This window comes from Narcine bancroftii, chromosome 4, assembly GCF_036971445.1.
Source record: "Narcine bancroftii isolate sNarBan1 chromosome 4, sNarBan1.hap1, whole genome shotgun sequence".
Taxonomy (NCBI): domain Eukaryota; kingdom Metazoa; phylum Chordata; class Chondrichthyes; order Torpediniformes; family Narcinidae; genus Narcine; species Narcine bancroftii.
Window position 1 is genome coordinate 202,948,926 of NC_091472.1, and position 27,562 is coordinate 202,976,487.

A 27,562-nucleotide genomic window follows, 5' to 3' on the forward strand; every position below is an offset into this window, starting at 1 on the left:
GCAATTCTAAAAGCAAATCTATGAAAAACATTTTTGATCACCGTCTGTTGGGTATTCTCAAGCTATTTTTGTACAATTTTTCAACTGTTTCACTCATTAACCTTTGTTTGTTATTAACAAAACATTTTTTTCCAGGAACATATTATCAAGATTTGAAAATCAGCCACTCAATTTCAACAAAGGAGTTGTCAGGGAATTACAACCATGAAGCATGCAAATATTTGAAGGTTATGTCAATCTGCTACCAGGGTGACTACACAACAAACTTCTTGATGTTGGCTTGAGCGAGTTTTTTTTTTACCTTTTAAAGTACAGGAATGCACCAATTAATGACTGTTCAGCAACATCTAACCGCATATATGTCCATGGTCCCATAATTATTCACTAATCCCACTGCTTCGCTTTCTGATCACAGCCCCGTGTTGGTCCCCACACTGATCCCACTGCCCACTCTCCCCTCACAGCCCCGTGTCAGTCTCCACACTGATCCCACTGTGTCAGCTCCCACACTGATCCCACTGCCCATTCTCCTCACACATCTCCGTGTCAGTCCCCACACTAATCCCACTGTCCCACTCTCCCCCCACAGCCCCGTATCAGTCCCCACACTGATCCCACTGCCCCACTCTCTCCCCACAGCCCTGTGTCAATCCCCACACTGACCCCATTGCCCCGTGCTCTCCCCACAGCCACGTGTCAGTCCCCACACTGATCCCTACTTACAAAGAAAAGTTTACAGGTACATTACAGTATCCCATGTAGCTTTTCTAAGTACATAATATGGTGTTTAGCACAAAGTCCATATTGCACAATGTTCAATTTCACAGAAGGAATCATGGACGAAATTGGTGTAAAATGACTGGAATTTGGGCAATAACTCAATTTTTTGATAAAAATACATACTGGTAATTAGCCCTTTAAGGGAGATTGATGTCACAAGAACTCATTTCTTTATCAAGGGATTTAATTTTGCAAGTAACTTTTCAGGATGTGCTCCAATGCTTCCCAACATCCATATTCTGGATTCAGTTTGAAGAAGTTGGCCTTGGCAGACGACTTGATATTTAAAATCAGACTATTTTTCCACATGAAAATTACATGTTAGATTCTATTTACAGCATGGTAGAAGCTGATTCCAGCCATTTGAACCCAATTACACCCAAATTAATCTCCCAGCCCGTATGCTTTAGGAGGGTCGGAGGATCTGGGGTAAACCCACTCAGGCCACGGGGAGAACGTAGATACTTCTTTGAACCCGGGCTGTTGACCCTAACTGCACTGTCCGATTGTTCTCTGCCTACCTATTGCCAGCAAACATAGAGAGTACTTGATGTAAGACAATAATAATGACGAAATCATCTTAAAACACACTCTATTTTACAGATTATTGTTCAGATATATATTTCCCCCCCCCCCCAAGGAAAAATTAAAATACAGCAGCTCTGGGTTTAAAAAAAACCCTGAAAAATTACTGAAATATTCAGCAGTTCTGGCAGCATCCGTGGTCAGAGAAAGAGCAAATCAACAACCTTCCATCAGAAACAGGACAAATTCAAGATAAACAGGTTTTAACTTTTGGGGAGAGCAGGGAGGAGAGGATAGAACAAGAAGGGAGGTCTCAGACAAAGAGTGGATGCAGGATTGATTGAGTGATTGAGATAGCAAAGAGAAAAATAGGGCTGTCAAAGAATAACAAATGGCAGTGTGGAGTGGTGTAAATCAGAGAGGCAGAATAATCATTAGAAACTACCAGAAGAATCATGAATACTGGAAATGCGAAATGTCAATGTAACTTTCGTCAAGTCATTAAATTCCATTAGGTGGGGAAGGGTAGGAAGGTAAGCTCCTTGAGCTTCAAAACAAGGGCAAAGTGGGTGCAAAAGGGAAGGATTAAACCAGTGGTTCTCAACCTTTTGCTTTCCACTCACATCCCACCTTAAGAATCCCCTATGCCATCGCTAATTAGTAAGGGATTGCTTAAGGTGGGATGAAAACCACTATTTTAATCATCACTCATTGACTCGTTATGTGCACAGTTTCAGAACTTCCAAGGAAATGGGCCAAAATGTCAATTTTTCTCAAGCAAAATATTTCAGTAACAATTGGATTTAGAGCAGTGGTTCTCAACCTTCCCTTCCCACCCACATCCCACCTTAAGCAATCCCTTACTAATCACAGAGCGCTTCTGGCAAGTTCAAGTGCCGGTACTCTGGCCAACTGTACTGAAGTGAGTATTTGCCATATTTTTCATACAGGTATGAAATGCTTGAGCTAATTCAGCCAATCAGTGTTCATTTGGCATTTTCTTTGGCATCAGAGAGCTGAGAATGAGCTTCACACGAGGATATGAGAAGTGAAGCCGAAATCCTGCACTGAAGCAATGCCGCTTTGGACAGTGCTGAAGAATTACCTGAAGATGAACAGAGATCCGATCGTGCATCTTGTACAATGATCTTGCCCCAGCAACACTGCCGCTCATGAAACAAGGGATATATTAATCTTTCAGTTGGATATCTGGCTCTTCCTCTTTACAGATCTCCAGCTTGTTATTTAATCTAGTCAATTTTACAAATATCTTTAACTGTGAAATTCTGGAGAAGAATCTAGAACAGCCATTCTCAGCCCCCTTTTTTTGGCTGTGGCCCCCTTTGGATTCTGCTCAAAGTTTATGGGTCCCTTGCTTGTAAAGCCATCAAGTTTTAGTTTTCTTCCGCACATTTCTCTCCGACCGACTACGTAACAATCTTGAAAAATATTTATGTTACATGAGGGGTAAAGAAAGCAAGGCTTTTACTTAATATGCCTGTGGTGCTGTGCCCTCCCCCAGGTCCCCTATTGAGCATGGCTGGTCTAGCGTATATATCAAGCGAAAGGATAAACGGTGCAAGATTTTCAAACCCTTGCCAGAATGGGATTCAATCCAGTTTTCCAAAAATGCACAATTAGTGATGTGGTCTCATTAGTACAGCAAGCAACCGGGAAAGAAATCGCGGAAAATACATAGGCAAAAAAGACAAAAGTTTTTAAATTGCAGCCTCCCCCAGCGGTCAGTCCACCAATCACACATCACATAATCTCAAGCAACTGGGAAAATTTGCTTATCCAGCCATCTACCAATCCTCATGGGTGTCGGATACTGGGGTTTCTCATGTATTCTGGCCTGCCTTCATATTGACTTTCAAACTTAAAATATCTGAAAATCTAATTCTCCATCAACTGTCCAATATACAAATAATGACAGATCAAAATCAACTCTAAATCATTCTGTTAGAGCAAGAAGGCTAAATTTGTCTTTACACAATGGCAAATATGGAATACTTCCAGACTGCTAATGTCACATCCTGAAACACAGACACAACAAGAACGTTCCCAGGCGCCTTATCCCTGAAATAGGTGCAGAAGCAGCTCTTGATAAAAGGAGGAAGAGATTGGAAGTCGCTCCAGACTATAATAGATATTTTCCTCCCCGCGACAACATTGCTTGTAATTTGTGCAAGAAAATAAAACATTAAAACTTCTCCAGCTGCACAAAAATAAGTCGGTGTCAAGGTTGCGAGTGCACAATACTCAGCAATGAGCAAAATCAGACAAAATATTCCGCTTCCCATCAGAAAATATTGGCTGAGGTAAAAGTGGGGGGGGGGAACAAAATGAGTCACAACTCTGCAGGCAAAACAATGGAAACTTGAAGCCAATGAAGTGAAGGGCAGAGATATACTTGGAATGTTACTTAAACCAGTAGAAAACATTGAAGGAATGGTACCACTCTGCCAATAACCTGAGCATGCAATAAGGCTGAATTCTTCCCAAATTTGAGTGTGTCAGACAAGACAAAACATCAACAGGTTTAAAGGGGTTTGATGTAAGTGGCTATTTCTCAACCACGTAATTACAATTATAATACGCCAGGCTGTGAATAATGATGTCAAAATCCTGTAAGCGGTGATTATTCTGTGGTGAAGTTGAGATGAAGTTTATCCTCACTTCCCAACCGAGCATTAGGTTGCATGCAGAACATTTGGGTTTTAACCGTATAGCCAGGACGTCAAGGGTTATGGGGGAGGGGTTGGTTGGGGGGAGAGATGGGGCAGGCTGGGCAATGGGGCTGAGTGGGAAATGGATCAGCTAATGATGAATGGCAGGCAGACTTGATGGGCTGAATGGCCTATTTCTGCTCTTATGGTAGACAGAACACCTCCATTATGAACGTTATGTCATATTAATGCTGAAGGGAAAGAGAAGAGGAATGGACTGACTGGAGATCTGGATTGAAGTGTGAGAATGAAGTCCATTTACTGACAGGTAACAAGTGGAAAGACCAATAACCAAGAATGCATGATACAAATGTGGAACAATGTTGACTGAACATTGCTTGAACATACCTCAGAAACAATAAGCACCAGTAGCAGCTAGAACGTGCACATGAAACGAGGGCCGACTCCTCCTCTCTTCACCAACTTGGGCAAATTATGATCATATCTTCAACAACCATTTCAATCCCATGCCCCAGTCCCATGCCGATATGTCTGTCCGTGGCTACATGCATTGTCCAACCCAGGCCACTGATGGAGCAACCCCTAATGTACTACTTCAGTATGCTTCAACCAGATGGCATCAACATTGACCTCTCTGACTTCTGTCAGGCCAGTCCCTGGTCTCCCTCTTCCCCAACCCTCTGTCTCCTTTCCTCCAGCTTTCCAGCCCTTCCCTTTTCCTTCAGAGAGCTACCCCCTCCCCATATAACCTCTCAGCTTTTTTTTCTCCCACTCATATCCATCTATGACCTCTTGCCTGTGGGCCTGGTCTCCTTCCCACACCCCACTATTTTAATAAGGCACCTGACTGGTTTTTGTTCTACGTTGATGAAGGTCTTAGGCTTGAACTGCTGGTTAAGTATGCTACGTAAGGAACGCTGTGCGACTTGCTGAGTTTTTCCAGTATTTTTCGGTTAATTACAATCACGGTGTCTGCAGACTTTCTTGTTTAACTGATGGAATAACTGTTATGATTTCTATTGTCAAGGCCCATTGAGGAAGATTAATGGGAAACCTGCTGTGATATATTATAATATAGGCAGAGAAAAAGCAGAAACCAGTTTCACTTAAACTGCCAACTTATAATCTGCAGCAGTTTGTGCAAATAGGCGAACATTTCAAAGGTGACCATAACAAACACAATTTAATAAGGGCTGCTTGCAAAGCAAACCCACCCCTGCTGGCACATTCTATGTTCAAGTTTATTTATCATTCAACTGTAACAGTCAGACCAGACGAAACAGCGTTCTCCGGCCCATGGGGCAAAATTAGTGTAGACAGACACCACACACAAACAAATACACTCGTACACAGAACTTATGTGCATGTCATGGATGTCAGGTCACTCGTCTGAGTCTAACCCAGTACAGTGGAAACCCGATATAATGCGATGGTTTGGGTCCAAAAAAATTGAATAGCAAAAAAACGGGGTCGCATTAAATTGGGGTTTCAATAAATGATTCTAGTTACAGTTGAAATTAAAACATAAAATCTTTAATAAAATTACCTTCCCCACTCCCTGCGACAGCCCAAGATCACCGCTCCCCGTTTCCCGCGGCAGCTCGAGGTCCATGCTACCCGCTCCCAGCGGCAGCCTGAGGTCCCTGATCCTGGTGGCAGCCCAAGGTCCCTGCTTCTCGGCGGCAGCCCAACATTCCCGCTCCCGGCCGCAGCCCGAGGTCCCCGCTCCCTGTGGCAACCCATGGTCCCCATTCCCCGCGGCAACTCGAGGTCCCTGCTCCAGGCGGCAGCCTAAAGTCCTTGCCCCTGGCAGCAGCCCGATGTTCCTGCTCCCTGTGGCAACCCATGGTCCTCATTCCTCGCGGCAGCCCGAGGTCCCAGCTCCCCACAGCAGCCCATGGTCCCCACTCCTGGTGGCAGTCCGACACCTCAGTCCAATGACTCATCATGTTATATCCAGATTCGCATTATAATGGGATTCCCTTGTACTACCTGTCTCATGGTCAGGTGGTCGGTGACTAAACCAGATTCCCCACTAAGCAAGCCTGGTGCGGAGGGTGGCTGGACACCCTGCAGGAGGGAAAACAAGACATCGAAGCTTGGCTTGGCCATTCACTGCAACAGAACCTCCCCCCAGCCATCTTGGACCTCACTATGCCACTAGATCCAGGAGGGGATGTCGAGATGGTGGGTCTGGCCCTGTGCAACCCTCTACTCACCTAAATCCATTCACGCACATGCTGTTCCTTTCTGAGGAGTGGGGTTTCAAACTGACTGAAAGGAACCATCATCATCCTATAGGATGGATAGCCAGAAGAATGAAGAAAAAGATGGAAGTCATATACACACATTAAAAATAAATATTATAAATAAATAGGAGAGTCCTGGAGGATTTGTATGAGCAATTTTCAGGGCCCTCTTTGGGTAATGATCCCACTAAATTACATTGATGGGAGGAGGGAGACCTGAGTGATCCTCTCTGCCGCTCTTATGGTTCTGCGGATTGACCTCTGCAGCAACCGTATTAGACAGTAATGCAGCTGGCCAGGGACACTCTCCATGAAGCTCCTGTATAAAGTTGACAGGATGGTGGCTGGTAGTCTTGCTTGCCTCAGCCTTCTAAGGAAGTGCAGTCATTGTTGTGCTTTCCTGACAAGCGAGGAGATGTTGTGGGTCCAGGATAGGTCACTTCTTAAGTGCATTCTGATGAACTTAGTGCTCTCTACTCTCTCCACTACTGAGCTGTTAAGGTGTAGTGGAGGGTGGTCGTCTCTGTTTCTCCAGAGGTCTACGGTCATCTCTTTTGTCTTGTCCACGATGAGACTCAGGTTGCTGCTATTCCTGAACCATTTTGTGAGATTTTCCACCTCTTCTCTGCAGTGCGACTCACTGTTGTTGCTGATGAGGCCAACGACTGTCGGGTCACCTCCAAACTCGATGACGCTGTTGGAGCTGGACCTGGCGACGCAGTCGTGGGTCAGTAGAGTGAACAGGAGCGGGCCAAGCGCACAGCCCCGAGGTGCATCAGTGCTCAGCGTGACTATGCTTGACGTTCTGTTGTCGACCCAGACACACTGTTGACTTTCCATTAGGAAGTTCAGAATCCAGTTATAGGGAGGAATGTTGAGTCCCAGAGAGGACAACTTCTCCACCTGCCTGTGGGGTATGATTCTATTAAACGCCGAGCTGAAGACAATGAACAGCAGCTTGGAGTATTAGGTGTCGTTATCCAGGGTGGGTCAGGATGGAGCGGAGGGACGAGGATACAGCATCTGTGGAACGGTTCCATCTGTAGGCAAATTGAAATGTGTCCAGCGCCTCTGGGAGGTGCGCTTTTGACACAATCCATCACCAGATGCTCGAAGCATTTTGTAATGGTGGAGGTCAGTGCTACTGGGCGGTGCTCATTGAAGCCTGTTACTGTCACCCTCTTTGGTTTCAGGATGATAGCAGCTGCTTCAACCCCGACTACTGCAATGTCCCGGTATCATCTCCAGCATATGTACCACACGTATCGTGAATTGTTGCCTGAACTGGGCAAATGCAGCACTGCACTGGCATAGGCACTGTTCACCTTTTATTGAGTCAGACATTAAGAAATGAACTTTTCCAAAAATAAAACAGCAGAAGTCCAGAACTTTCTACCCTGTATGTTGGGTTAATGGAAAGTTTTAAGAGTGAGATCTATCTATTTTAGTTAGTGAAGAGAACTGAAACTGAAAGATAAGGAAGAATGGTGGGTCGAGATAGTCCTGGCATAGATCAGTTATGATCCAACCAATTGGCTCACAGGCTGATGGGGCTAAATTTTCTATTCCTTACAATAAAATATGGAGCTTATAATGTAGGCACTGTAATGGGTTAATGACGTAAATGCAGCTGCAAGGGAGCTACATTGGAGTAAGTCTCAAAAGTCTCTTCAGTGTATTGGCAAGAGGTTACCTCAGCATTAAGTTTAAAGTCCCTGATCTGTAGGTTTGATTGCTAAGAAGTTCCAGTGGAGCTTTCCTCAAGATAATATGACAAACACTTTCATGTAGCAATTGGTTCAAAGAGAATAAAAGAAATTTTCCCCAAAATCAAAGAAAACTTCAAGGCAAACTGATCCTGGATTAAAAACAATCAAATAAACTCTGGATTCAGACAGGCCTTGATCCTGAATGGCAGCAAAACATTGAGCACTGTCACGTTGAGCACTGGCGCACCTCAGGGCTGTGTGCTTGGCCTGCTCCTGTTCTCGCTACTGATCCACGACTGCATCACCAGGTCCAGCTCCAACAGTTTTCAGATTTCACCACAGTGGTCAGCCTCATCAGCAACAATATTGAGTCACACTACAGAGGTGGAAAATCTGTAGTAACAAGTCGAGTCTCAATATGGACAAGACTGAGGGGATGATTGTTTACTTCAGAAGGACAGCCCTTCATTGGACATTAATAGTCTGGAATTGGAGAGAGTCCATTTAAGAAGTCACCTATCCTGGATGCACAACATCTCTTTGCTTGTCAGGATGGTGCTACAGCAAATGCACTTCCTGAGACCACCGAAGCGGACAAGGCTACCCCCCACCATCCTGTCAACCTTCTACTGGAGCTCTATCAAGAGCATTCTGGCCGGCTGCATCACAATGTGATATGGTGGCTGCAAAGCATCCGATGAGAAGTCAATCCATAAGAGTGGCAGAGAGGATCACTCAGGTCTCCCTCCTCCCATCAATGTGATTAATCGGGATCGTCGTCGAAAAAGGGCATGCAAATTCAGAGGACTTCGAACACCCTGCACACAGCATCTTCCAGTTGTTCCTGTCAGGGAAGAGATACAGGAGGATCAGACCCAGAACTACCAGGCTGAGGAACAGCTTCTTCCCACAAGCTGTGAGGCTGCTGAACAACTGATGAACTGCTCTTACAAACCCTCCATAACTTGTGATCACCTTTGGAGTCTGTAGTTGCCATTTTTCAATATGAGGAACAGAGTTGTAGAAGTGAAAGTCAAAGAAGTCATTAGGGGGCTGGATGAAACAGTAAGATACATCGCTCAAACTGTAGGGTTCCCCAAATCAACAGTTTGGAAGATCTTTAAGAAGGAAGAGCGCACTGGTGAGCTCAGTAATCACCAAGGGACTGGTATTCCAAGGAAGACCTCCACTGCTGAGAACAGAATTTTCATCATTATGAAGAAAAATCCCCAAAATGTATATCTAACAGATCAGAAACACTCTTCAGGAGGCAGGAGTGGAGGTGTCAATGACCACCGTCCGCAGAAGACTTCATGAACAGAAATACAGAGGCTACACTGCAAGATACAAAACGTGCCAAAGATGGCCTGCTTTGGATCTGGGCATTTCCTTTAAACCTCCACACTTTGCTCACCATCACTCTGCTCCAGGTTCATCTTAGTCTCATCAATCCACAAGCCCTTTTTCCAGAATTCTGCAGGCTCTTTTAAATACTTCTTGGCAGATTGTAATCTGGCCATCCTGTTTCTGTGGGTAACTAGTGGTTTGCATCTTGCAGTGTAGCCTCTGTATTTCTGTTCATGAAGTGGACAGTAGTCATCAAAACTTCTACACATGACGAGAGTTTCTGATCTGTCGGATATACATTTGGGGATTTTCTTCATTATGATGAGAATTCTTCTGTCATCAGCAGTGGGGGTCTTCCTTGGGATACCAGCCCCTTTGTGATTACGCTCTTTCTTCTTAAATGATGTTTCAAACTGTTGATTTGGGGAATCCTAAGGTTTAGGTGATGTCTCTTCCTGTTTTATTCTTGTTTTTCAGCCTTGGCACAACTCTGGTCCTCATGCTGAAAAATGGCAACTACAGATTCCAAAAGTGATTAAAATGCTAAGAAGCAAGTCCAACTTTCTTATCCCTGAACCAACATATCTGAGTAATCACAAATGTGAAGCCAAATGTCCCAAACATTCTGTGTCCTGAAATGAGGGGACTATGTATAAAGAGTGCTGTAATTTCTACATGGTCAAACCAAAATGTGTACAAATAACCTGGAATAAAATCTGGAAAATGCACTTTAATTACATGTGAATTGTATGATTACAAATTTAAAACTGAAGCACGGGCAAATAAGGGAAAGAAGTGTCTTTGTCCCAAACATTATGGAGGGCCTTTAATGTGATAAATTGCAGTTTTGTAGTTGCCTTATAGTCTGTACGACTATATTTTATGTGCAAATAGATTGAATTTAATTGGCTCAGCCTGTAAAACTCTAGTCATCTGTCTGAAACCATCCTGCGTAATTTTCACTGTGCAGTGTATTGCAAGCAGGATTACTGATGTGATCCAGCCCATGTTATCTCTCAGGATGTAAAGCAAAAAACGATGTTCTTTTAGAAATTGCTGACACACATTTGCTTGAATGAGATACAGGACGTGGGGATTAATAGAAAGCCCAACATTTTTTTTACCTATTCTTAAATGCCCTTGAGGTTGCAGTAGTGAGCTGCCTACTGCTCTCAGGTCAGCAGCTGTAGGCTAGTCTTAGCGATGAAGTGGTCATCCATGTTCGGGTTATGGTGGTGAGTGCCTTGGAAGGGAATTTGATGATGGTAGTGTGTTCCTATGTGTCTACTGTCCTTATCCTCCCATGTGGTTTGGAAGCTGCTTCTTGTTGCAATTAGCTTTGGAGCTGGTACACATGATAGTTGAGGATCATCAGGTAGGTGCTGATCCAGCATGCTGTCAGATGCCCCGGGTGCTGCTGGAGTTCCTCTCATCCATGAGTTCTGGAGAATATTTATTGACCTGAGACAGGAGGTAATACAATGGAGAACACCTGCAACTTCTTGTGGCATTACATTAAAGTTTCTGGAATGGAGCTTGAACTCTCTGACTCAGAGAGGAGAATCATAAACATCACCAAATATCCCAACAAAGGCTGCACTTGTAAATCAGGGAATGCTCGTAAGCTTAAGGAAAGGCATTAGATGTTCAGAGGCCTCTATAATTAGTAATCTATTCCTCCTTTACATCTTGATGGTAACCCAGCAGTTACGGTTCTTGACATTTTCCTCTTGAGAGATTGCAATAGTAATCTGCAGTTTCATGCTTTATAAAATGTGAACACTGTGTCCAACAGCCCTTTCTTAAGTTGAGTTCCAAGAACATTCCCAGAGCAGAAGACACACTAAACCGTATGATTGTATTGGGTAAAATCTACATAAATGACGACTTGACGTGGCAGGTTTTCCTGTGACTTCAGTAAAGGAAGGAGGTTCTCCCACCGACCAACAAGAACAACACGGGGGAAATAATGGGTCAGAATGAACTTTTTAATTTTTAATAAGATACACATTTCGATGGCAAAGGCGTGTGTGGACTTTTTATTTTGTTGAACATAATTTAGCTTCTATATTTGAAGCTGCAAATTAACTTTTGATTGCAGCAGGAGAAGACATTAAAGAATAAGCGATCCTGGCTCACATGTGCAATTGCAAATGAGAAAGACTTCATTTGCAATTGAAGCGAGGGTCAATTCACAGAGGGCTAGGTTGATGGTAGCGGGGCGGGGGGGTGGGGGACGAGACATGTTTTTGGAAGAAGGAGGACATCTCGGATGATCTTGCATGGAGACCACATCCAGGGAGCAGAAGCTATGGAGATGGAAGAATTATGTTCTTTTTTTCAAATATATGTCGATTTCCCCTCTACTACCATCAACTCATCCTCACCCAGATATATCCTCCAATATCCACACATCTGCTCTGGCCCCCTCTACCTCCACACACAACAGGACAGGATTCCCTTTGTCCTTTGCTACCACTCCACTAGCCTCCGCATCCTCTGCCATTTCTGCCACTTACTACATGATCCCACTACCAGACACATATTCCCCTCTCCTCCCCTCTCCGTCTTCCGCAGGGACTGCTCCCTCTGTGACTCACTTGTCCCCTCCTCCCTCCCCACCAACCGTCCCCCTGGTACCTATCCTTGCGACTACCGGAAATCCTCCTCGTGCCTGCACCTCCTCCCTCACCATCATTCGGGGCCCCAGTCTTCCAAGTGAAGCAACACTTTCATTGTGAATCTGCAGGGGCCACCTAGTATGTCCGGTGCTCCTGTTGTGGCCCCCTCTACATCAGAGAGACTGGATTCAGACTGGAAAATTGCCTTGTTGAGCATCTCAGATCTGTTGGCCACAATAGCATGGATCTTCCAGTGGAAACCCATTTCAATTCCCCATCCCATTCACATGCCAACATGTATGTCCATGGCCTCGTGCAATGCCAGACTGAGACCAACTGCAAATTGGAGGAACAACAGCTCATATTTCTTCTAGGCATCCTCTAATCAGATGGCATTAACATTGACTTCTCTAGTTTCTGTTAGCTAACCACCCACCCCCCACCCCCGTCTGTCATTTTCCCAATCCTTGTCTCCTCTCCCCTGGCTCTGTCTTCCTCTCTAGGCAATTTCATGTCAGGCCTCTGCCTGGAGGCCGACTTCAAGAGCAGATCAAAAACTTAAAACTTATCTTTCAGACAGCAGCCCTAAAAGCCTGCTCCAGCGTCCCATTCACATTGAGAGGCACTTCATAGTGGCCTCTGGAGCCTATGGAGGAGGGGCGACTGGTATCGCAGCATCTCCCATCATAAATACACAGCAGAGCAATGGCCTTCTTCCCTACCCATTATCCCCCATGCAGCCGGAACTGGTCTGTGTTTCTCAGAACAGTTCCAACTGTGTGGGGGATTATGATTTGGGAAGACGGCCATTGCTCTGTTGTGTTATGAGAAGCAGAGATGCTGAAACGCCCACACTGGCCGCCCCCTGATGGCTCCCACTGCCCCACTGGCCTCCGCTGCCCTCACTGCCCCGATGTCTCCTGCTAATCCGACGGCTCCCACCTGCCGCCCCTGCCTTGACGGGGTCATGGAGGGAGAGGGGTAAGCGGAGACATGAGTCGCGGGCTAATGGCATCATCAGCCCGCCCCTAACCAGCTGCTGCAGCGGCTGTACATTCAGGTCAGGCAGCAGAGGGCAGCGCTCCGTGATTATCCTCCCCCAAGGGTTGGAATTGGTATGTCTTTAGGTGTAAGGGCGAAGAACCTCCACCTTTACAGACGGGTGTTTTCCCTGCTTGAAAGTGCCTTTTGTCTCCCTTTCCCTCTAGCTCTGCACTCACAAAGCCACACTTCTCCCCGATCAATTCTCACCTCTCCTCAACAATCCATGTTCAATATCACCCCTCAACCTGAATTTCTCCTCCCCCAGCCTATTTATTCAGGTTTTTTGCTCATACCTTAAGGAGACCTGCTCACTTCCACCAGCAGTTTTCTGTTTTTACAACATTTAGAACGTCTGCAAAATTTGACTGTGTGCAGTTTTGGTTGCCTAACTACAGGAAAGATATCAATAAGACGGAAAGAGTGCAGAGAAGATTACTAGGATGTTGCCCGGACTTCAGGAACTGAGTTACAGGGAAAGGTTAAACAAGTTAGGACTTTATTCCCTGAAGCGTAGAAGAATGAGGGGAGCTTTGATAGAGGTATGTAAAATTATGAGGGGGATAGACAGAGTAAATATAGATAGGCTTTTTCCACTGAGGGTAGGTGAGATACAAACTAGACGTCATAAGGGCAAAAGGGCAAGAGTTTAGGGGGAACTTCTTCACATAGAGAGTGGTGGGAGTTTGGAATGAGTGGAAAATAGCGCCTTTGGAAGACTACACAAAAGTGTCTGGAAAAACAACCAACTGAAAAACCTCACTCATAAATTATAGCCTTGCGGATTTAACATATAAAGATCTGGTTACATAACTGCTCAGTGCATTTACAGGATATGCACGGTGCTAGCAAGGTGGGCATTTATGACTCTACCCGAATTATGTTTGTGAAATTGGTGACAAACTTTCTTGAACTGCTTCAGTGTGTCTGATGGGTAGAGACTCCAACATTAATGTATACAGCTATGGTTAAGGCAGGATAAGGCAAGGCCTGGAAAACCTTTGCTTTCAGAGGCTGGTGAACAAGAACATGCCAGTTTCTTTTTGCAAAAACATTTCCCTCCTGAAGTGGCTAACTTGACATGTATCCACAGGTTACTGCATCTGCCCTATATTTATCCATTCACTCAACTTGTCTCAGTCACATTGAAAACTATTTAACAAGTGACCTATGCTGGACACACATCTCCACAGGAAGGTACAACAGCAACTGCACTTACTGAGACGACCGAGGGCACCATGATGTCAACCTTTCACAGGAGATCTATCGAGAGCATCCTGGCCGGCTGCATCACAGTGCGGTACAGTTGCTGTAGAGAAATGGATCAGAAGTCAATCCACAAGACCATAAGTTTGGCAGAGAGGATCATTGGGGTCCCCCTCCTCTCCTCCATTGTTGTTTGAAGAGGCCACACAAAATCGCTGCTCCCGTCGGGGAAGAGATACAGGAGTATCAGACCCAGCACCACCAGGCTGAGGAACAGCTTCCTCCCACAGGCAGCGAGTTGCTGAACGTCTGAATGAACTGCTCACACTAACCTTATGAGATTCTACAATTTATTAATCAATACTTATTTATTGTTATATACAAACAGGGCTGGCATGATTGTGTAGAGGTTAAACGCAACACTACGACAGTGCCAGATTTGAACCCAGATCGCTGGCATAGTGCTGAGTCAATCTGTATGCAACCAAGTCACCCCTGTTGATGTATAAAAATAAATGGGAGTCTCACTTGCTGCAGTTTCTTGCTTAGATAAAACATACCAATACCTATTTTAGTAAACCTGGCACATAAGATGTCACAGAGAGAAAAAAAAGTAAATAATAGAGGCGTCATAGTTAGTGCAACACCTTAATAGCGCCAGCGACCAAGACTGGGGTTCTAATCCCACGCTGTCTGTAAGGACATTCTCCCCTTGAGCTCCAGTTTCCTCCCACCGTTCAAAAATGTAATGGGGGGAGGGGGGTTGTAGGTTAATTGAGTGTAATTGGGCCTGGTACCATGCTGGATGTCTACATTTAAAAAAAAATTAAAAATATGTATATATGTACTGCATATGTATCATTTGTTTGTATGTGCATTATGTCTGGCTGTGTGTCTGCATATTTTTGCACCGAGCACTGGAGAACGATGTTTCGTCGGGTTATCTTTGTACAAGTGGATTATGAAAAACTTGAACTATTTGCACCCTCCTCATTGACAAACTTCAAACAATTACATTCTGTTCCCTCATCCAAATCGTTATATAAATGTCATGGACATGCAGTTAAAACAACAAAAAAAAGACAGCCAACAAGTGGATTGAAGCAGATATGCAGGGCCTTGCTGAGGCCACGCTTGGAGTGCTGTGTGATGTTTGGTCTCCTTATCTAAGAAAGGGCAACCTGTCAATAGATCCTTTCATGTCAGGGCTCCGCCTGAAGGCCAGCTACAAGCGCGGAGGGAAAACATAAACTTACCTTTCATGGAGCAGCCCATAAAAGGCTGCTCCTGAGCTGCATTCATGTCGAGCGGCGCCTCATGCTGCCCTCCGGGCCGGATGGAGATGGGGTGACTGGAGCCGTAGCGCCTCCCATCATAAATACGTGGCAGAGCAATGGCCGTCTTCCCTAACCCATAATTCCCCCACGCAGCTGGAACCACTCTGTGTTTCCCAGAACAGTTCCAGCTGCATAGAGTAGGGAAGACGGCCATTGCTCTGCCACATTTTTCCGGAGCGGGCGGCGGGGCTGTCACAAGCTTTGCATTCACTTGAGTTTACAAGAACGAGGAAGGACGAACTAAAACTTCCAAAATTCTGACGTGGTAACGCAGATGAAAGGTAGGGAGAATGTAACTCTTGGATGGGTTTCTATAAAGAGAAGTCACAGCATTGGAGTCAGTTTACAAGCCAAGAGATTTGGGATTGAACTCAGGAGAAACCCTTGCCCTCACAGGGTGCTGAACCTATGGAATTCTCTGAAAGGCAGAGCCTGTGTCACTGAATGTATTGAAGAAGGGGAGATACAAAAGGAATCAAGGGGCATGGGGAGCAAGTGGGATGGGGATAACAATGAGCCAGAACTGTATTGAATATTGGAGAAGGATCTAAACAGCTTGTTCTCGCTGTTCCCCGTTTTCCATGTTTCGGTCTCCGACTACAGATTCGACAAGATCCATTGAAAATGACAACCTCTCACCCAGAAATTCCAGGTTCCTAATTTTGCGGAAAACTTAGCTGATTGAATGATGAAGTCAAATACAAAGTGGAATTAACTTCAATGTAATGTCTCACCACGTAAAAATTGGAGTTAAAAAAAAAATGAACATGTCCTTCTGGACCTGTGCAATAGTAGAAACTTTTAAACAGTGATTGCTACTGCCATCAAAGAATAGTGTACAGTAAAGGTGATGGGCATGGTCTCAGATAATTTATAGGGGCATAATTAAACCTTTAGCTGACTGACTTTATTATGCAAATAGTTTTACTCTTCAACATCAAGTAGATTACACTTGAACCGGAACTTGCAGCATTAAAGCTCATATTATTGCTCTAATAGTCCATCTTTTATTTTTTACCTGGTCCTGTTATTAGTCAAATCAAGTTTATTAAAACAGTGTTCTCTGTTTCTCAGTGCAAAACACGCAGACACATCACCAGACATAACACACACAGACAAACAATACACATGCCCAACAAGTATTCATGGAGACAAATAAATAAATAAATATTGATTTGTGAGTATGAGAGTCTCGGATAATTAGTGTGAGGTGTTTGTTTGGTTGTTTGGCATTCTCACTGCTCATGGGAGGAAGCTGCTCCTCAGCCTGGTGGTGCTGTGTGTGGGGTGGAATCATTAACAACTTTACGTGCTCTCTTCAAACAACGAGCCCGGTAGATCACGTCCAAGATGTGGGGGGGGGGGGCGGGGGGAGGTGGGGAAGACTCCAGTCATCCTCTCTGCCATTCTTGGTCCTGTGGACTGACTTCTGATCCATTTCTTTGTAGCAAGTATACCACACTGCAATACATCCGGCCTGGGCGATCTTGATAGAGCTCCTATAGAAGGTTGACATAATGGTGGCCGGTAGCCTTGCCTGCTTCAGTCTTCTCAGGAAATGCAGTCTTCCTGACAAGTGAGGAGATGTTGAGTGTCCACGATAGGTCACTGGTTAAGTGAACTCCAAGGAACTTGGTGTTCTCCACTCTCTCTACTACAGAGTTGTTGCTGTGTAGTGGAGGATGGTCATTCCTGGTCCTCCTGAAGTCCACGATCATCTTCTTCTTGTCCACATTGAGGCTCAGATTGTAACTCTCGCACTATATCACGAGATTTTCCACCTCCTCTGTAGTGTGACTCATCGTTGTTGCTGATGAGATCAATGGCAAACTTCTACTTTTGTCTTCGGCTTCCTCTCCCTCCACAGTGGTCATTTCCTCTACCTGTCTCTCCATCCCTCCCTCCTTCACCTGTCAGCTTCCTCCCCTTTGATATACCTGTCATCACCCTTCCTACTTCAGTCTTGAGAACGGGCCAGGGCCCAAAACACGGACTCGGCCGGGCCTGCTGAGTATTTCATCACGATTCCAGTATCTTTGTGTTTCTCTTATATCACTGCTTGTGGATTACAGAGTCAGTCCTTCACAGTTTAATACTTACAATAGATACTTCTAGAAAATAATGATAAGTATCACAACAGCCATGAACCAAACAAGTAGTGCTAATAAAGCATTATCTACAAACTAGGCTGAGGAAAACTGTCAACTTGCAGAACACTCGCATAAACATGACAAATGAAGGCCAATTGTGTAAACATCACCTCAATGTTACATTTTAAATTTAAACATACAGTGGGGTAACAGGACATTTCAGCCCACGAGCCCATGCCACCTAATTTACACCCATTAACCTACAACCCCCAGTGTGTTTCAAATGGTGGGAGAAAACCGGAGTCCCCGGTGAAACAGACATGGGGAGAACGTACAAACTATCTACAGATAGTGCGGAATTCAAACCCCAGTCCCGATCGCTGACGCTGTAAAGGCATTACACTAACTGCTATGCCCAAAACCTGCCTTTTCTGAGTTTGTACATCTGCCACTTTATAACAGAATAGTTGAGTGTATTTATATCTTCTAACATGTTTAATATTTAAAATGCCACGATGAAATCCCCCAGCACTTAAGTCTTCCTTTACAGGAAATACAGTTAATGCCAGAACTTACAGTGTGAGCGTTTCTGAATTGCTTTGCTCATTGTTGTTCGGCTGTGAGTGCCATTGGTTTCTGCTATGCCCAGGTTTCTTTCAACCTCCATCCTTCAACGTTTCAACATGAGAGAAGAAATGGAAACAGAAGCAGGCAATATGACCCCTGGAGCCCTTGTGAGTAAAATCTTTCAATAAAATCATGGTACATCTGATATTGGCCTCGGTACCCTCCTAATTGGTGCTTGTAGTTATCAAATCCCGTACAAAGGGATCAGCATCGAAGATATTTAATCATTCACCTAACCATAGGGATAGGGAAGATACAAATAAGATGGAAAGAGTGCAGGGAAGATTTACTAGGATGTTGCCCAGACTTCAGGAACTGAGGTACAGGGAAAGGTCAATCAGATTCGGTCGGACTTTATTCCCTGGAGCATAGAGGAATGAGGGGAGATTTAATAGAGATATTGAAAATTATGAGGGGGATAGACAGAGTAAATGTAGTTATTCCACTGAGGGAAGGTGAGGTACAAACCAGAGGATATGGATTAAGGGTGAAAGGGGAAAAGTTTAGAGGGAACTTCTTCACACAGAGAATGGCAGGGGTGTGGAATGAGCTGAAGTGGTGCATGTGGGCTCAATTTTAACATTTAAGAGTAATTTGGACAGGTACATTGATGGGAGAAGTGTGGAGGGCTAAGAGCTGGGTCCAGGACCATTGGACTAGGCAGAAAAATGGTTTGGCCCATGCTGGAGGGGCTGAGGTGGCTTGCTTCTGTGCTGTAATTGTTCCACATTTCTCTGAGGTAGATAATACCAAAGAGTCATGACCCCTGAGAATTAAAAAAAGATCTCCGCCACTGTCTGGCATGGCCAACTTCTTATTCTGTAACTATACTCCAAGTCCTACATCACTCCACAAGATTTAAAAAAAACCTTGCCCTCAATATTTATCCTTTCCAGCCCCCTGTTATGAGCCCAAAGGACCCCAAAGCCCAGCAGCAATAGACATTCATCAAGACAAGTAGTTATTTAAAACAAAAGTTGTTTTTAATCAATTTTAAACATGAAAACAGATTCAAACTTTAACTTATCTCTATACTTAACTAACTCAAATTAACCCCCTTCTAATTCTAAGTGCACATGTATGTGTTTAAATTTAAGAAAAGTTATTTGGTTCACAGTTCAATCTCACTTCTTCTTCCAAGTTCTCTGGTTGCAAGCAATTCTTATACTGTGCACAGAATTTAACAAGTATAAAGTTCACCAGGCTTTGGTGCACGAAAGGTAAATGTTTACCGCTCAGGAAGGTTCTTGTAGGGTTTGCAGAGAGATTTTTTGTTCCAGGATTTCCACAACTGAGGTACCACCATTAGTCACCTCAATGTCTCACTGATGAAACTTGCCCCATCAGGGTTCTCCAGATGGTAACCTCTTTCTTTCAGGCTATCACAGAGTTCGTTTCTGTTTCACTTATTCCAAGAGAAACATCAGACAGATAGCACTTTCAGCCATCCACCACTCTTGAGCTTTCTGTTTTCCACCAGCTCTTCCTGGCTTATTTCAGCTGTAACTGTTCAGTCTCTTTCAGTGTCACACACACACACTGGCTGAGAGAGCGTGTTGAGCTTGTCTTCTCTCTCTCTCTGCCAACTGGCAGAAAGCCCATGTGACTCTCTCACTTGCATAAACCCCCACCTTCTTCAGCAAACCACAGGAGTTCTCTTGGTCAAGCTGTTGTCTTAGATAAACAAAAGCAAGGAGTGACCTTTCTGTGAGCACCCTGTAGGTACTTGCAAACACCCAGTTTGTCTCCTACAAAATAATGGCTATTCATTTCATGATGTCATTTCAATTAGCACCTACTTGTGAAATTCTCAGATCCTGCAATGTTACTGAATATGAAATCTTCAGTATTTCAAATAAGATCTGTTTTAAAATGTGTGTAAGTACGTAACCTACTGTAATCTTACCAAAATTCCTCCCAATATTTATCCATTACACCCCTCAGAATCTTAGTCTATCAGATCGCCCTTCATTCTTCAAAACTGCAATGAGCATAGGCCCATATTACTCAAACCTTTTTCGCAAATCAAACCTTATTCCCAGGAATCAATTCAGTGAACCTCAGAAGATCATATGCATTAACCTCTCCATCATCAGATTCTAAATTGCTTTGGCAGTCTCTTTGGATCTGATTGTTCCCTTTAGGCCGATATCAGTTACAAAGGTGGTGGACACTTTGTGCAAAGCTCCTGCATGCAGGCAATTCATTAACGAAAGAAGAGACATGCAAGCCTTTATCCAGAACCTTTAGGAGCTTCCCAAAAAAAAGGGGTGGGTGGGGGGAGGTTTTGATTACAGATGATTAAGTACTTATGAAGTGTGATCATTGTTGTCATGTAAACATTGTGGCAGCCAATTAGAAGATAAGAAGGTGCCAGAAGCAATTGTGAAATGCACCAAAATCCCTCCAGCATTTTGGTGCGTTTTTACTACACTCTGCAGACTTTCATGTTTCACTCAATAGTGAAATAAATCACCCATGTAATTGATTATGATTGATGGTTAAACATTGGCCAGGATGCTGAATTCCTAACTTTCGCATTAGTGGTGTGGGCGACCAGGTACTGCCCCATGGCGTCTGACAGAAAGTGCAAATTAGAACCCGCAGAGGACCAAACCATAATGTTATTCCCTCAACACATTCCAGTAAGAAATAGCATTCCGGAACTGCCCTTACACAATTTCACCACACCCCGCCAGCTTATTCCCCATTTACGAACCTGTGCAAGTCTTCAGCCATTGCCTCCTGATCCAGATTATGTGGGTTTAAATTCCTGGAGAAACATGGGCTACTCCCCAGTAACTGCATAGTTGTCAGTAGATTTCATATTTCCCAACATGAAACTGGGGTTAGCACTTTGCAGTAATTTTTCTACATGGTCAAAAAGCTGGTTCCTCGCGGGAATGTTAAATTGGGAAAACTCGCCATCACGTGATGGGGAATCGACATGAACAACCCATGCCTGGCTGGATTCATCATTGCAACAGTTCTGCCCATCTGTGATATGGGATCAGCTTGTTTAATTTATTGTCCCCCTTTTCTCCTCTAGGGGGACTCGATATGGGCATCCTGACCTGCCTGGCACATCTTCCTGCTCTGTCGCTTGCATGGCCATTGGATTATCTATCTCTGGCTTTCGTCTAATTTCAGTCACCTTCACCTACTGCATACAGCTGTTTATTTATTTAATGCAATACACAAATGTGCTGGAAAAACTTGGTGAGAGGAAATTAGAAAAGTTGATGTTATTGTTCCCTCACATTCCCCCATGTCTCTCTTCCAGCTCCCTACCCACTCCCTTCCTTCTCCCTATCCGGTACTCCTGCTACTTTACACCTATGACTGTGTGGCTCAGTACAATGACAACACCCTCTACAACCACGGCTCCTAGTACGCTTCCACCAGCGTTGTCTCCGCTCCATCCTCAACATTCATTGGAGCGACTTCATCCCTAACATCAGAGGTCGACAGCATCGAATCCACGCTGCTGAAGATCCAACTGCGCTGGGTAGGTCACGTCTCCAGAATGGAGGACCATCGCCTTCCCAAGATCGTGTTATATGGCGAGCTCTCCACTGGCCACCATGACAGAAGTGCACCAAAGAAGAGGTACAAGGACTGCCTAAAGAAATCTCTTGGTGCCTGCCACATTGACCACCGCCAGTGGGCTGATATCGCCTCAAACCGTGCATCTTGGCGCCTCACAGTTTGGCGGGCAGCAACCTCCTTTGAAGAAGACCGCAGAGTCCACCTCACTGACAAAAGACAAAGGAGGAAAAACCCAACACCCAACCCCAACCAACCAATTTTCCCCTGCAACCGCTGCAACCGTGTCTGCCTGTCCCACATCAGACTTGTCAGCCACAAATGAGCCTGCAGCTGACGTGGACATTTACCCCCTCCATAAATCTTCGTCCGCGAAGCCAAGCCAAAGAAAGAGAGTGGGCTGTATAAAGAAAGGTGATGAGTACAGGAGGGAGATTGAAAACTTGGCTGAATGGTGCACCAACAACAACTTCACACTCAATGTCACCAAAACTAAAGAGCCGATAGTTGACTTCAGGAAGGGAAAGCCAGAGATAGATAATCCAATGACCATTGGGGGAATCAGAGGTGGAGAGGGTGAGCAAATTTAGTTCTTGGAGGATCTTTCCTGGATCCACCACACTAATGATGCTGTGAAGAAAGCACGTCAGCGCCTCTACTTCCTCAGGAGTTTGTGGAGGTTTGGTTTTGACACCAGAAACCCTGGCAAATTTCTACAGAGGTATGGTGGAAAGTGTGCTGACCGGCTGCATCACGGTCTGGTATGGGGGCACCAATACCCCTGAGCATTAAGCCCTCCAAAAGGTAGTGGACACAGCCCAGGACATCACAGGTAAAAACCCTACCCACCAATGAGAACATCTACGTGGAACGTTGCCATCGGAGAGCAAGGATACACACAGCTCATGTTCTGTTCTCATTGCTCCCATCAGGAAAGAGGCATCAGTGCCACAAGACTCACACCACCAGGTTCGGGAACAGGCGCTACTCCTCCACCATCAGACTCCTCAACGGCAAACTCAACCAGGGACTCATTTAAGGATTCTTACTTGAGCACTTTATTGATTTTTCTATTCTCTCTGTATTGCACAGTCAGTTTGTTTAAATTTGCTATCTGCTTACAGTTCTTTATTTGTTTACATGTATATGCTGTGTACGGTTTATTTTTTGTACTGCCAATAAGTGGTAATTCTGCCTCACCCACAAGGAAAAGGAATCTGATGTCATGTGTGCACTCTGACAATAAATCGGAAATTGGACTCTGACCCTCTTCTACCATCCCACCTGTGCTCCTCCCCCTTCCTCTCCTCCTGCCCCACCTTTGTATTCAGACACCTGTCTGTTCTGACAAGGGCCTAGTCCCAAAGCCTTAGTTACACTTTACTCCCCATGGATGCTGCATGACCTGCTGAGATTCAGCACCATATTTGTCACACATTTGTATGTGGCGCTAGGCCCCTGGATCTCCAGACTTTCTTGTTTAACCCATTTATTTATTTATCTCTCTTTTTGATCCACCTCAAACTTTGTTTCCTTGCCGCAGAACCCCCTCCTCCAGCACCCATCACCTGGTGTTGTCCTTCTCCTGGCTCCTCCCACCAACACACACCACCCAATGTATCTTCTTCCTTATCTGATTCCATCTGCCCTCCATATCTCCCTCCTCATTTTCCTTAGTTAACAGTTTCCAGCACATAGCCCTTGTGTCCCTGCTTATCACCCTCTACCACCCCTCCCCACCCCCACTTGGCTCTTTCTAATTCATTTTCTGCTCCATCGACCACCCACCTGCCCCTGTCTCCCAACTCCACCCCTTCAGCTCCTTCGTCTCTCCACAGTCCCTTGTCTCAGCTCCCCCAACCACCACCCTTCCTCTTTAGACCAACTATCTTCCCTCTCCACTCTCAGACCTGATACAGTATCTGGACCTGAAACGGAGACAATTCCTCTTACGTACTGCTTCACCCACTTAGTTCGAGTAACCATTTGTTTCTTACTCCAGATTCCACCATCTTCAGTCTCTTGTATCCTCTATACAATAGCTGTGATTCTCCCATTGACATTGTTTGCAGCTTATCCCCATAGAACATAGAAATCTACAGCACAGTACAGTGTTCTGCCAACCAACAACTGCCTAGAATTTCCCTACTGCATCACCCTCCATTTTTCTCAGTTCTATATATGTATCTAATGGGCTCTTAAATGATCCTATTGTTCCAACCTCTACCACCCTTCCATGTACCTGCCACTCTGTGTGTGAGAAACGTACCTCTTACCCCCCCCTGTACTTGTTCTCCAGCCCCTTGAAACTATACCCTCTGGAGTTAGACGTTTCAGCCCCTGGGAAGAAGGCCCTGGTTATCCATGCAAAGACTCTGATTATCAAAACACCTCCATCACGTCACCCCTCATCCTCTGTCGCACCAAGGAGAAAAGACCAAGTTCATTTAACCTATCGTCATGAGGCATGGTCTCCAATTTTGGCCCCATCCTTGTGAATCTCCTCTGCACCCTCTCTATAGCACCCACATCCTTCCTGTAGTGAGGTGGCCAGAACCAAACACAATATTCCAAGTGGGGTCCTAATGTAGCTGCCACATTACCTCAAGGCTCATTAACTCGATCCACCAATTAATGAGGGCCAACACCCCATATGCCTTCTTGCTAACATGTGCAGCAGCTTTGAGTTGTTTCTGAATACAGATCCCAAGATCTCTCAGTAATTTTATACATACAGCCCCACGAGTCCGTGCCACCCAATTTACACCCAATTAATTTACACTCTCGGCCCGTATCGAATGGTGGGAGGAAACCGGAGCACCTGGGGGAAAACCCATGCAGATATGGCAAGAATGTACAAACTCCTCACAGACAGCGTGATATTCGAAGCCCAGTCCTATCACTGTGAAAGCTATGCCGATCGAGCAGTGCAGTTTTTCCAAACCGCTCAGAGTCCGCCCATTAACAGCAGGCCTATTCACACCACAATGTAAAATGAAGATTCTCGGGAAGTTTTCCCGGGAACAGTCCCATGAACCTGCAGAGGGAAAAGGTCGGCCCAGAGGGTACCTGACCACCCTCGCCCTGAGGTGTGAAAAGGCAAATGGTAGAGCAGGGGAAGCCTCGTGACGTCGGGACTTATGTAGGCGATTAAAATGAAAATGAAAAGATACTTACCTCCTGAAAGAGCAGGCCATTTCGGCCTGTCGTGACGGCACTACAATGTGGGGTGAATGGCCGTCCTTGTTAACTATAATCCCTCTCGCTGCGGGATTTCCCAAAGCGGTTCCAACTGTGTGAGGGATTATGGGAAAGAAAGTCAGCCATTCATCCAGCATTGTGCTACTATTGCGACGGGCTGAAGCAAGGGGTGGGGGTTGGGGTTGCGTGTGGGCTGGTGAAGATGGGGGGAGCGAACGAACGAGCAGGCAAATGATTGACGGAGAGACGGGAAGTAAACTTACTCCTGTAAGTGTATGACGGTGGGGGCGGGAATCTACCTAAATTGCCAAGGAGGGCAAATTCACGGGAATTTGGACCGCAGTGTGAAAAGCCCGGGAGGTCCTGAATTCCCAGGAATTTTACCGGGACAAAGTAGGGTCACCGCTTGCCTCAGGTGTGAAAACAGCTGGAGTTTTCTGCCTTCAAATTTGACCCACCAAAATGAACCACCAAACCTCTGTAGGTTAATCTCAATTTCACTTCAAGACACTTCCCTCCCCCACTCTCATCCCCATCTCATCCCCCTTTCAGCCTAATAAACTTCTTTTCTCTAACCCTCTATTCTAATGAAGGATATATGACTGAAACATTAGGTGCTTTCAAGCTGCCATGTAAAATGGGGTTAAATGGGCAATTTGCCCGGTTAGCACCCCATTCACACGGTAGCTTGAAAGGATCCGACCCGGTCAGCGTGCTCCTAAATCAACTGGGTCCCTGCCCTACCTTGGAGGTAGTCAGGTAACCCAGTTAAACCTAGGTCTCATCCACTGGTGGTTTGAAAACAAAACTGGCCGACCCGTTTATTCCGTCCATGTGTCATCGGGCAGCGTGTTGGCGCCAAGTTCAAATGTAGAGGAGGAATTCAGCAGTGCAGATCAGGAAAGGGGATATTATAATGTGGTTTAAATGTGCTTCCCAAGAGGAGTGAGGTTAAAATCTTCTACTTCATTTCATCCGATGAGTGTGTGACGCACCACGTCATCGCGGGGGGCGGGATGCCCCCTAAATCGCTGGGTTGGTGATTTAATGGGGTGATCCCCCTGCAGGCAAAAAGGTGCTGGGAGCACCTTCAATCCATTAAACGCACTTGGGTCCCAGGAGGGATACCCAGGTGCGGCAGTTTAAAAGCGCCTATTGACTGTTTCTCTCCCTATAGTTGCAGACTGACCCGCTAAGTATTTCCAGCATTTCATTATTTTTATTATCCTATTCTCTCAAATGGCAGGGAATGGCTGACAGTCTTAAAATGTATAACAGCTCATTTAGATTTTTTGTTTATTTTTTCAAGTTTCTTTTGTGATTATAAATGTATGTTGGCAAAGCAAGTTTGTTTTGTTTTGCCAGGTGATGTAACTCGGTGTAACAGGAGAGTTGCAGGGAGGGCTGATAATGATTTGAGCGGAACACAGACAGTCCGTGGTAAATTATGTTGGAATGTTCAACTAGGAATAGCTTATTCAGAAAACAATGGCTCAAAATGGGGCAGCGTGGTTAGTACAGCAATTGGGACCAGGGTTCGAATCCCGTGCTGTCTGTAAGGAGTTTGTATGTTCTCCCCGTGTCTGCGTGGATTTTCCCTGGGGGCTCCAGTTTCCTACCACCGTTCAAAACATACCGAGGTGTGTAGGTAATTGGGCGGCAAGGGCTTGTGGGCCAGAATGGCCTGTTATTGTGCTGTATGTCTAAATTTAAAATTTAAATTTAAAAATATAAATTTGGAGACGAAGACAAGTTGCCCACAGATGACATAACAAAAATTTATCATTGGGTAAAAAAATCTTTGGATTATTTTTAAATCTGTACTTCCTTATTCTCACTACAGCCTCTAATCTACATTCCCATGACATCATTTACTGCCTATTAAACAAGGAGAAAATCAGAACGAAACTGACCAATATGGTTGGTGCAGTTTTCATGGCACTTGCATTGAATCACAAAATTTTTTTTCATCATTTGTGGAATGAGAGTGTCGCTGGCAAAGCAGGAATTTACCATTCATCCCCAAAAGCCTGTAAGATGGCACAACTTGCTACCTTAAACTGCTGCACTCCTTGTTGTAAATGTACTCAGTGCCTTTTGATGGGGAGTTGCAAGTCTTTAAACCGACAATGGTGAAAGTTCAGTCAGAATGACAGTCAATTTGGAGGGAGTGCCTGGTGACGGTGTCCATGTCCTTCAAGGTGGGTGTGGGTATGAGTGACTAATAAAGAGGCTTTAGGGAGTTCCTTTGCAACACAGAACATTATAGCACAGTGCAGGACCTTCGGCCTATGATGTTGAGCTGACCTGTATAAACCTACTCCAGAACAATCTAATTTTTCCATACCTCAAGCCCATACCCTCTATTTTTCTTGCATCCATGTGCCTGTCTAAGTCTTTTGAATGTCTCTATTGTACCTGTCTGCACCACAACCCCTGACATTGCAATCCAGGCACCCACTACTCTCTGTGTAAAAAAAATTACCCTCGACAACACCCCTAAACTTTCCTCCCTCACCTTGTACAGATGTTCTCTGGTGCTTGCCACTCTCACCCCAGGTTCTCAGAATCTTGTGGACTTAATAAAGTCTCC

At 45.0% G+C, this 27,562-nt stretch overlaps 1 protein-coding gene and 1 long non-coding RNA gene across 5 annotated transcripts in view; one reads left to right on the top strand and one right to left on the bottom strand.

Annotated features, from left to right (window-relative positions):
* Window positions 1–18,317, top strand: part of LOC138760028 (uncharacterized) — a 35,160-nt gene extending 16,843 nt beyond the window's left edge. The window contains exons 2-3 of the long non-coding RNA XR_011355344.1: window positions 4,187–4,302; window positions 18,245–18,317. This is a non-coding gene — a long non-coding RNA (uncharacterized lncRNA). The remainder of the gene's footprint in view (window positions 1–4,186; window positions 4,303–18,244) is intronic.
* The window catches only part of ppil2 (peptidylprolyl isomerase (cyclophilin)-like 2), a 408,077-nt gene that overhangs the window by 46,962 nt on the left and 333,553 nt on the right, over window positions 1–27,562 (bottom strand). Inside the window, exon 18 of one of the 4 annotated variants that reach the window (XR_011356343.1) lies at window positions 24,946–25,060. The exons of the other annotated variants lie outside the window; for them this stretch is intronic. The gene's annotated coding sequence lies outside the window, so the exon portion shown is untranslated. The remainder of the gene's footprint in view (window positions 1–24,945; window positions 25,061–27,562) is intronic. 4 annotated transcript variants of the gene reach the window in all.